General features: G+C 50.3%; 1 long non-coding RNA gene across 1 annotated transcript in view; it reads right to left on the bottom strand.

Moving 5' to 3' along the window:
• Positions 1-2,775: 2,775 nt before the first annotated feature.
• Positions 2,776-10,082, bottom strand: part of LOC102402672 — a 30,367-nt gene continuing 23,060 nt past the window's right edge. Inside the window, exons 4-5 of the long non-coding RNA XR_006542839.2 lie at positions 8,367-8,542; positions 2,776-6,269 (exon numbers count right to left, since the gene is read on the bottom strand). This is a non-coding gene — a long non-coding RNA (uncharacterized LOC102402672). The remainder of the gene's footprint in view (positions 6,270-8,366; positions 8,543-10,082) is intronic.

The raw sequence follows: 10,082 nt of genomic DNA, 5'->3' as shown, positions 1-10,082 counted from the left end.
TTTCCCCATCCTCAGAATGGGGGTAGGGTACAATAAACCCTGTGTGAGCGATCACCGCAGCTGGGACTAATCTGGGTAAACTGTGAAGCGCTGTGCACATCCTCGGGGAGGCTGTTCTCCTCTCCTTCAGCTCCAGTCCTTTCTCTCCACCACCCAGGATGGCCTCCTCCCCCACCCCCCACCCTGGGCCCTGGCACTGCACTCCATGCCTATTTAAGGCAAATCTCCTGATCTCCTTTTAAGTAACATTTGCTCCTTGTTGTGGAGCAAAGGAGCAGGGCTTGAGCTTACAAAAAGGGGAGTGAGTTGCAAATATCCCATCAGAGAGTGGGGAGAACGGGAGATACAGGGGTGAAGGGGGATGGGAGGGTCCTTGTACCTCCTTCCCCAGCCTCCCATTTGGTCCCCTCACTGCACAGGCCCTGGATTGACTCCAAGCCCTTTAGTGGGGCTAGGGCCCTCCAAGACAACTCCCTGCAGGCCCAGGGACTGAGGTGGGGCATGTGAGCTGAGGAATAGCACTAGGTCCAGGACCTGGGGGTGGTGGGCTTGGGTGTAGAGGTGGCATTTGACTGGCAAGGGGAGTGGGAGGGTCTGGGGTAAGGCTGACATCTAATCTCAAGCTGCCCAGAAAGGATGAAACAACTGCTACTTGGGTTCTACAATCAGGGGCTCAGAGAGGCCAAGCCACTCCAAATTTCATGCTTTCTGCCCCTCCATGCCAAATCTCCTCGGGCCGGGGCTGTATGTGACGCCTGACAGTGACTCATCAGGGACCAGCCATCATTCACAGGCCCCTACATACACCCTTCCTCTGCCTGCATAGCTCCCCCGCAGGGACCCGACTCCCTCCTCTTCTCCCCAGGCCCACCACCCCTCTCTTCCTTCTCCTCCTGGCTTTCTGGCCCAGTCATCCCCCTACCTCTGGCGTGGCCTCCAGAACAGCTCACTTTCACGTGGTTTACACACTAAGAAACTTACAGCCAGAAAGTGGCATGTCCCATCCACCTCCAAAGGAGCGAGTCTCCCCGCAATGGCAGGACCCCCACAGGGCCCTCCATCCACTCAGTTCTTCCCCCTTTAGGCCGCAGAGGCCCTCCCTCTCCGGCTTCCTCCTCTCCCTCTTTCCCCAGGTGCCCTGGCTGCTTCCCCAGCCTCCATCAAGCATGGCTAATCGCCCCCTGTGGTCCTCACATGATGGAGGAGCCCTCTCCAGGGTTCAAAAGGAGACACTCAGGGATCCTTTACAGATCATGTTGCCTCCTGAGGACCAGGCGCTCACTTCTCAGGCATGCAAGCCCAGTGGGCCAGCCCTGCCTGCACATGGGTGTCAGGCTGGACTAGGGGATGCAGGACCAGAGGGAGGAAGAAGCCCTGGCCTCCTCTTCCTCTGGGTGCTTAGAGCAGACAGCGCCCAAAGCAGTCAGCTCATCCCGTGGCCTCATTTCACAGATGAGCGACTGTGGCCCAGGAAACAGTAGGGGAGGCCCCTAGGGCCCCACAGTGAGACAGAAGCCAACCTTGGTTTTATTGGGACCCCTGGTAACCTCCAGTGAGGCTTGATCCTAGGGGAAGTAGGGTGTATAATAGGAGGAAACTCTGCTCCTCCCTTGAGCTTTTCCAGGTCTTTCCAGTTTGGCTCTTTTGCGCCCTTGGGCAATCCCCTTTCTTCTTTGGGCCTCAGTTTCCTTGTGTAAAACAAATGGGTTGAGTAGATGGTCTTTAAGACCACTTCCTGTTTATTTTTATTATTTATTTTTAATATTTATTTAGCTGTGCCAGGTCTTGGTTGCAGCATGCGGGATCCCTTAGTTGTGGCATGTGGGATCTAGTTCCCTGACCAGGGATTGAACCCGGGCCCCCTGCATTGGGAGTGGGGAGTCAGTCACTGGACGACCAGGGAAGTTCCAGATGTCTTCCTGGTTAGATCCCCTGCGCCTCCCATCAGCACAGCCCCAACTCCAGGCCTGTTTTCAGCTCTTGACCTGGCCCAGGGCAGCCTCAAAGCGCCTCAAGATTGTTCCGACAGGGAATTCCCTGGCGATCCAGTGGGTAAGACTTCGTGCTTCCACTGCAGAGGGCATGGGTTTGGGCCCTTCTTGGAGAACTAATATCCCGTATGCCACACTGTGTGGCCAAAAAAAATTGCTCCAACAGCCTCTACATTGCCTCTGGCTCCACTCTCTTGCCTTGCAATAAGTCACCCCAGACATTGTCTAAGTAACCTCCTGATGCTTAGAAACCTCCCATGGCCCCTCCATGGCCTCCTTCAGGGTAATCCAACTTATCACCTGGCATTCAGCCCATCCCACCCACAGCCTTGGACCCTGAGCTCAGTGTCTTCACCTACCAAGCACTGACAACCCCTCACTCAGGGCCCGTGCTGTGGACACACACACAGAGGGGGCACAAGCAGGGAGCCTGGGAAAGGCTGGACGGTCTGAGTAGCCCTCCAGGTTTCTCTGTGCTAAGAGGCTGCCCATCCCACTCCCACTCCTTCATCTACACTGGCTAGGTGCTCCAAGGCTCACTCAAGCTCCCTCCCTTCCTGGAGTGGCCAGGCCCCCTGGAGGCCCCATCAGAGTAACCTCACCCATGTGGCGTTCCCACAGGGCTGGATGCCCTCGCCTGCCTGCATCTGCAGCTCCTGCCATCCTGCAGGGAACCAGCTGGCAGGATACTTGCTGAGGGAACGGCTGGATCTGAGGACTCCGCCCGCCACCCCTGGCCCCCCCATCCCCCCCCCCGCCCCCGCCCCCGCCCCCGCCCCCCACTCCCGCCTCCTTCCCCAGGGCTGTGTTTTTAACGTGGGATTTTCTTTGACCCTCAGAGATGTCCTGACTGCCAACTCCACAAGCTCATAGTTGGGCCTTGGGGCAGAAGCTCAGCTGGAGGTTTTAGACCCTGTCTCGCCCTGATCTGGTGACTGGCCAAAAGGACTCTCAGAAACCTTTCCCCAAGGCCCAGGAAGGAGTAGCTGGCAAGAAATACCAGTTATTAGAAGAGATTGCTAAGGGAAGAGAGGCCAGTACCTAGAAGCTTAGGGACCTCTCACCCGGGGGTCTGAACACAGCTTAAGCCACTTACTAGTTGCAAGGGTTTGGGTAGATTACCTAATGTCTTTGAGCTTCAGTTTCCTCATTGGAATAATAACATCTCATCCTCTGATGAGAGAATTAGATGATGCATGCAAAGCGCTGAGCTCATGGCCTGGCACCTCGTAAACGCTCAAAAAATGGTAGCTCTCATCTTTATTGAGGACAGATGGATCAAGGCCCCCACCTGAGAGGTTGCAGGCTGTTGGTTGCTTAGCCAGAGGTAGGCAGCTGGTTAGCATCTAGAATAGAAACACGAAGTCCCCAGCCTTGTGCTAAGCAGTCTCCTTACCTTATCTCATTTAAACCTCAGTCCCTTCCTCTGTCAAAAGTAGGTGTTTGGAACAGAAACCTCGTAAGGTGCTGTGAGTGCTCGTAGAAGGTCTGCAGTTTATAAAGTACCATTCACTTTATTGAGCCATCCTCTCCTCCTATGAAGGTGCTTCCTAGGTGGTGCTAGTGGTCAAGAACACTCCTGCCAATGCAGGAGATGTAAGAGCCGCGGGTCCCTGGGTCGGGAAGATGCCCTGGAGCAGGAAATGGCTACCCACTCCAGTATTCTTGCCTGGAAAAATCCCACAGACAGAGGAGCCTGGTTGGCTACAGTCCATGGGGTCACAAAGAGTTGGACATGACTGAAGTGACTTAGCGAGCACACACTCCTCCTGTGAGCACTCTAATAGTTGTCAATGGTCACACAACTAGATCTGGGGCTAGAACCAGAGGGATGGCTCCATCTTTCCCCAGAGGCTGGTGGCAGACTCTCTGAGGGGGTGGATGAGAGACAGGGCCCTGGAAGACAGCGGCATCAGGGAAGTTTGGCTCTGGCTCCTGTCCAGCATCTGGTTCTGTGCCTGGTGGAGGCCTGGGTCTGCAACTCATCAGCCCCACCTGTCAGCCCTCCTGGCCAGCACGCGGGGCCTCCAGTTATCACTAAGGAGAGCGCAGCTGAGAGTGAGCTGAGAGTGGCTTTGGTCCAGGGGCCTGGGATCCCTCCCCTGTTGGGCATCCTCAGTCATGGAGCTGTGTTCCCGTCAGTCAAGCACCTCCAGTTGACTGAACTGTTATGTGACAGGCACCGTGAAATACACAAAGACTGTACTCATTCAATAAATATTTATCGAACACTGACAGTGTGCCTGGCCCTGAGCTGGCTGTGAGGAATCAGACAAAAATTCCTGCCTATATTATAGTAAGAGAAACTATAAAGGAAAGCATATGTGTGATGCAAAAAAAAAGAGAGCAGCTCACTTTACACAGATTAGTCCTAGAAGGCCTCTGAGCTGAGGGAAGAAGTATAGCTAAAACGAGCCTTCTGGTCAGAGGACAGGGGCCATGCAAAGGCCCTGAGGTAGGAAAATTTGGAGTGTCTGGAGATCAGTAAGACCAGTGGGAGGTGGGCACACATCAGCTTGCCCTCAGTAAATGCCAGCTGAACAAATCAACAAATGACCATAAGGAATTAAAAAAAATAATTTTCTATGTTTATTTTTGGCTGTGGTGTGTCGTCCTTGCCGTGTGGGCTTTTCTCTGGTTGTAGCAGGCAGGGGCTACTCTTTGTTGTGGTGTGCGGGCTTCTCCCTGCAGTGACTTCTGTCCCTGCAGAACACAGGCTCTAGGGCACGTAGGCTGCAGTAGCTTCAGCCCGTTGGCTCAGTAGTTGTGGCTCCCAGGGTCAACAGTTGTGGCACATGGGCTTTGTTGCTCCACGACACATGGGATCTTCCCGGACCAGGGATCGAACCCGAGTCTCCTGCTTTGGCAGGTGGGTTTTTCAACACTGAGCCACCAGGGAGGCGCAAGATTCTATTTATTTATTTCTTGTTGGCTGTGCCGGGTCTCAGCAGTGGAATGAGGGGTTGTTGATCTTCACTGCAGGCATGCAGGATCTTTAGTTGCAGCATGTGGGATCTAGTTCCCCAACCAGGGATCAACCTTGGAGTCTTAGCTCCTGGACCATCAGGGAAATCTGATTATAAGGATTTCTGCATCCAGCTGAGATGGAGTAACAGGGATGGGCTTTACATCCTCACCTAAGACAACTAAAGTGAAAGTGTTACTCGCTCAGTCGTGTCCAGCTTTTTGTGACCGCATGGACTATACAGTCCATGGAATTCTCCAGGCAAGGATACTGGAGTGGGTTGCCATTCCCTTCTCCATGGGACCATCCCAGCTCAGGGATCAAACCCAGGTCTCCTGCATTGCAAGCAGATTAGACAACCAAAATACCCCACAGAATATATGAAATGGTGGTTCTCAAGACATTGGAAGCAGAGAGGGAAAAATAGTGACTTCTGGAAGTAAACAAATGAGGTGAGCCCTCTAAGTTCCACCTCACTGCCTGAAGAAAGTTTCCAGGCTAGAGCACAACGAGGGGAAGACAGGTGAATTCTGACAGCCTCCCCGCACTGGCACTGAGAAGCCTGCAAAGCTGGGAGGACAGAACCCACGGCAGAGAACTGAAAAGGCAAGAGCTGCACACAGAGAACTCTAAGCTCTATAAGGGTGCTCCAGCAGTGGTTCTGCTCAGGGCCTGCAGGTGAGGAAACCAGCAGGAAGCACAGGAAGCACCGCTCAGGAGGATGAGGGAGAATCATCCTTGGAGCTCACACCTTGCAGGAGCATCCTCGGAGCTGCAAGTAGTGCTGCTTCCCACGAACCAGACACTGCACAACTAATGGGCCGTTGAGGAGGGCGAGCCAGCACCAGAAGAGATTTTGGCTCAGAAGTGAGAAAACACTAAACATCACTTGATCCCTGGGTCCAGAAGATCCCCTAGAAGAGGAAATGGCAACCCACTCCAGTATTTTGCCTGGGAAATCCCATGGATAGAGGAGCCTGGTGGGCTACAATCTATGGGGTCACAACAGATAGACACAACTTAGTGACTAAACAACAAAAAAGTTAAAAATCTGAATGTTAATACAACACACACACACACATATATATATGTGTGTGTGTATATACATCAATAACCTGTTGGTTCTGGGTCTTACCTCCATTTGCAGAAAGAAGGTCTTAGAGAACTTCCCTGGTGGTCCAATAGTTAAGAATCTGCCTTCCAATGCAGGGGACACAGGTTCAATTCCTGGTCCAGGAAGATTCCACATGCTGCAGGGCAACTATGTCGGTGCCCCACGACTACTGAAGACTGAGTGCTCTGGGGCCTGTGCTCTGCAACAAGAGAAGCCACCGCAATGAGAAGCCTGTGCACTACAACTGGAGAGTAGCCCCTGCTTGCCGCAACTAGAGAAGGCCCATGGGCAGCAACGAAAATCCAACACCGCCAAAAATAGAATTAAATAAAAATTTAAAAGAAGATGGTAAAGTAGGTATCACAGAGTCCATTGCCCTCAACAATCACCTTATCAAGCGTATTTTCTGGTATGACAATGAATCTGACTATTGTAACTGGGTGATGGATCTTATGACCTACGTGGCTCTGAGGAGTAACAGTCCCGGGACCACCAGCCCTACTAAGAGCACAGGAGGAAGAGAGAGGTGCTCAGCTGCTGGGGAGTCCCTGCCTCAACTCAATCTTCCACCACTCTGAGAATCTCTCCTTCTTGACACACGTTCTACCCCAGACCCCCTGAAGAGAGGGAGGGACTTGGGGAACCCTATTTTGTCATCAATAAAGTACATTCTACTCAGAAAAAAAAAAAAACTATACCAGAGTATATCACAAATTGCTCTAAAAAAATGATAAAGAGGGGCTTCTCTGGTGGTCCACTGGTTAAGACTCTGCATTTTCAACTGCAGGGGGTTCAGGGCTGATCCCAGAGAGTTCTAGAAAAACATCTATTTCTGCTTTATTGACTATGCCAAAGCCTTTGATTGTGTGGATCACAATAAACTGTGGAAAATTCTGCAAGAGATGGGAATACCAGACCACCTGACCTGCCTCTTGAGAAACCTGTATGCAGGTCAGGAAGCAACAGTTAGAACTGGACATGGAACAACAGACTGGTTCCAAATAGGAAAAGGAGTGTGTCAAGGCTGTATATTGTCACCCTGCTTATTTAACTTATATGCAGAGTACATCATGAAAAACACTGGGCTGGAGGAAGCATAAGCTGGAACAAGATTGCCGGGAGAAATATCAATAACCTCAGATACACAGATGACACCACTCTTATGGCAGAAAGTAAAGACTTAAAGACCCTCTTGATGAAAGTGAAAGAGGAGAGTGAAAAAGTTGGCTTAAATCTCAACATTCAGAAAACTAATATCATGGCATCTGGTCCCATCACTTCATGGGAAATAGATGGGGAAACAGTGGAAAGAGTGGCAGACTTTATTTTGGGGGGCTCCAAAATCACTGCAGATGGTGACTGCAGCCATGAAATTAAAAGATGCTTACTCCTTGGAAGGAAAGTTATGACCAACTTAGATAGCGTATTAAGGTCCATCTCATCAAGGCTATGGTTTTTCCAGTAGTCTTGTATGGATGTGAGAGTTAGACCATAAAGAAAGCTGAGCACTGAGGAATTGATGCTTTTGAACTGTGGTGTTGGAGAAGACTCTTGAGAGTCCCTTGGATTACAAGAAGATCCAACTAGTCCACCCTAAAGGAGATCAGTCCTGAATGTTCATTGGAAGGACTGATGTTAAAGCTGAAACTCCAATACTTAGGCCACTTGATGCAAAGAGCAGACTCATTTGAAAAGACCCTGAGGCTGGGAAAGATTGAAGGTGGGAGGAGAAAGGAACGACAGAGGATGAGATGGTTGGATGGCAACACTGACTCAATGGACAGGAGTTTGAGTGAACTCCGGGAGTTGGTGATGGACAGGGAGGCCTGGCGTGCTGCAGTCCATGAGGTCGCAAAGAGTCGGACATGACTGAGCAACTGAACTGAACTGAACTTCGAACTAAGATCCTGCATGTGGCTGCTGCTGCTGCTGCTGCTACTGCTAAGTCGCTTCAGTCATGTCGGACTCTGTGTGACCCCATAGACGGAAGCCCACTAGGCTCCCCCATCCCTGGGATTCTTCAGGCAGGAACACTGGAGTGGGTTGCCATTTCCTCCTCCAAGGCATGAAAGTGAAAAGTGAAGTTGCTCAGTCGAGTCCAACTCTTAGCGACCCCATGGACTGCAGCCCACCAGGCTCCTCCATCAATGGGATTTTCCAGTCAAGAGTACTGGAGTGGGGTGCCATCACATTCTCCAAATGTGGCTGCTCAGGCCAAAAAACAAACAAACAAACAAAAAAAACAGAGAGAGATAAAATAAAGAAAAAAAAAGTAATAAAAAAGAGAATTCCCAACCTGTCTGTGGTTTGGGATTCCTATCTGTCTCATAAAGCAAAGTAGAGGGTTTTTCTTCTGGGAAGACAGATTCATCTTCATCTTCTCCTCCGAAAAAGCGTCTTTCATAGTTGGCTTTGGTATCTTATAGGAATTGGAGGGCAGGGATTGACACCTGATGGAGTCTGGGTTTTCAGCTGAGGTAGAGAGAGAAGACAGTGGTTACAACCAGAAAGTCCAGAGCTGGGTGTCATTACCTCTGGAACTCATCTCTCTTAACTCAGCCTGGGCTTCATGAGTCATGGAAGTGGATTCCTTCATAAAATAATACTTAAAAAAAAAAAAGTGATTTAGACTTAAAAGCAGCCTGAGGAAAAAAGACACATTACATACCAATAAGGACAGCAGATTTTTTTTTGTTTTTTGTTAGAAACAAAACAAGTGAAGTTGCTGTAACTGAGCTAACACTTCTGGGAAAGTTGAAACTCAGTTACATACGATTACTGAGCAAACTTGACTTAAGATGACTCTTGGGGGCCTCCCTAGAGTCTAGTGGTCTAGTGGTTGAGAGTCCACCTCCCAGTACAGGGGACACAGGTTCAATCCCTGCTCTGGGAAAATTCCACATGTCGTGGAGCAACAAAGCCCGTGAGCCCCAGCTACTGAAGTCTGTGCACATACAGCCCGCACTCTGCAACAGAAGCCACTGCAATGAGAATACAGAATGCACTACAACAAAGTAGTCCCCACCAGCTCAGAGAAATCCCGAGGGCAGCAATGAAGATCTAGCACAGCCAAAAGTGAATTAAAAAAAAAAAAAGACATTTCCATTGGGGATCTTTTTTTGACTTACTAACAGAACATCACGCATATAGCTGAGAGTGGCACTAATGCCTTAAATTTTGATCACATCTCTCTGTTAGGGTGAGAGTTTATCAAAAAAGGGGAGAATTGTTATAAAGAAGTAACAAGTCCAAAATGAAGTTATTTGCCCCCAGGACAGCAAACCAAGACTTAACTGCATTTTCAACCTCTCCCAGGAATGTGGTCTTTAAAGAGATACCTTAAACGTCCTAACAGCACTAATCAGTGAGACAATCTGCATAAAAAGACCTGGCCCTTCCCTTCCCCCCAAAAGAAGGGCCCTGGCCTGAAACAATTCCTTCTCTCCTTTTGCTAATAACCTCCTTGCCCTACCCTCCTTCTGCCTATAAAAGCCTTCCCCTCTGGGCCTCCTAGTTGCTGGGTGGGACGCTACCAGAGTCTTGAGTCACCCATTAGAGATAATTGCATGCATGCTCAACCCTGACCAGTGGCTTCCCTGGTGGCTCAGATGGTAAAGAATCTGCTGGCAACGGAGGAGACCCAAGAGCCACAGTTTCGATCCCTGGGTCTGGAAGAGCCCCTGGAAGAAGAAATGGCAACCCACTCCAGTGTTCTTGCCTGAAGAACCCTGTGGACAGAGGAGCCTGGTGGGCCCAAGTCCATGTTCCAGTTGTGTCCTACTCTTTGCCACCCCATGGACTGTAGCCTGCCAGGCCCCTCTTGCCATGGGATTCTCCAGCCAGGAATACTGAAGCGCATTGCCATTTTTTCCTCCAGGGGATCTTTCCAACCCAGGAAGGTGGATTATTTACCCCTTGAGCCATGGGGGAAGCCCCACTAGAGACAATTAGACCTTCTGAAAGTGAAGTGATGGAAAAAAATATTTCATGCAAATGATAACCAAAACAAAGC

Source organism: Bubalus bubalis, chromosome 11 (assembly GCF_019923935.1).
Source record: "Bubalus bubalis isolate 160015118507 breed Murrah chromosome 11, NDDB_SH_1, whole genome shotgun sequence".
Lineage (NCBI taxonomy): Eukaryota > Metazoa > Chordata > Mammalia > Artiodactyla > Bovidae > Bubalus > Bubalus bubalis.
The sequence above is the reverse complement of the archived record's forward strand: the minus strand, read 5'-3'. Positions and strand labels throughout refer to the sequence as shown.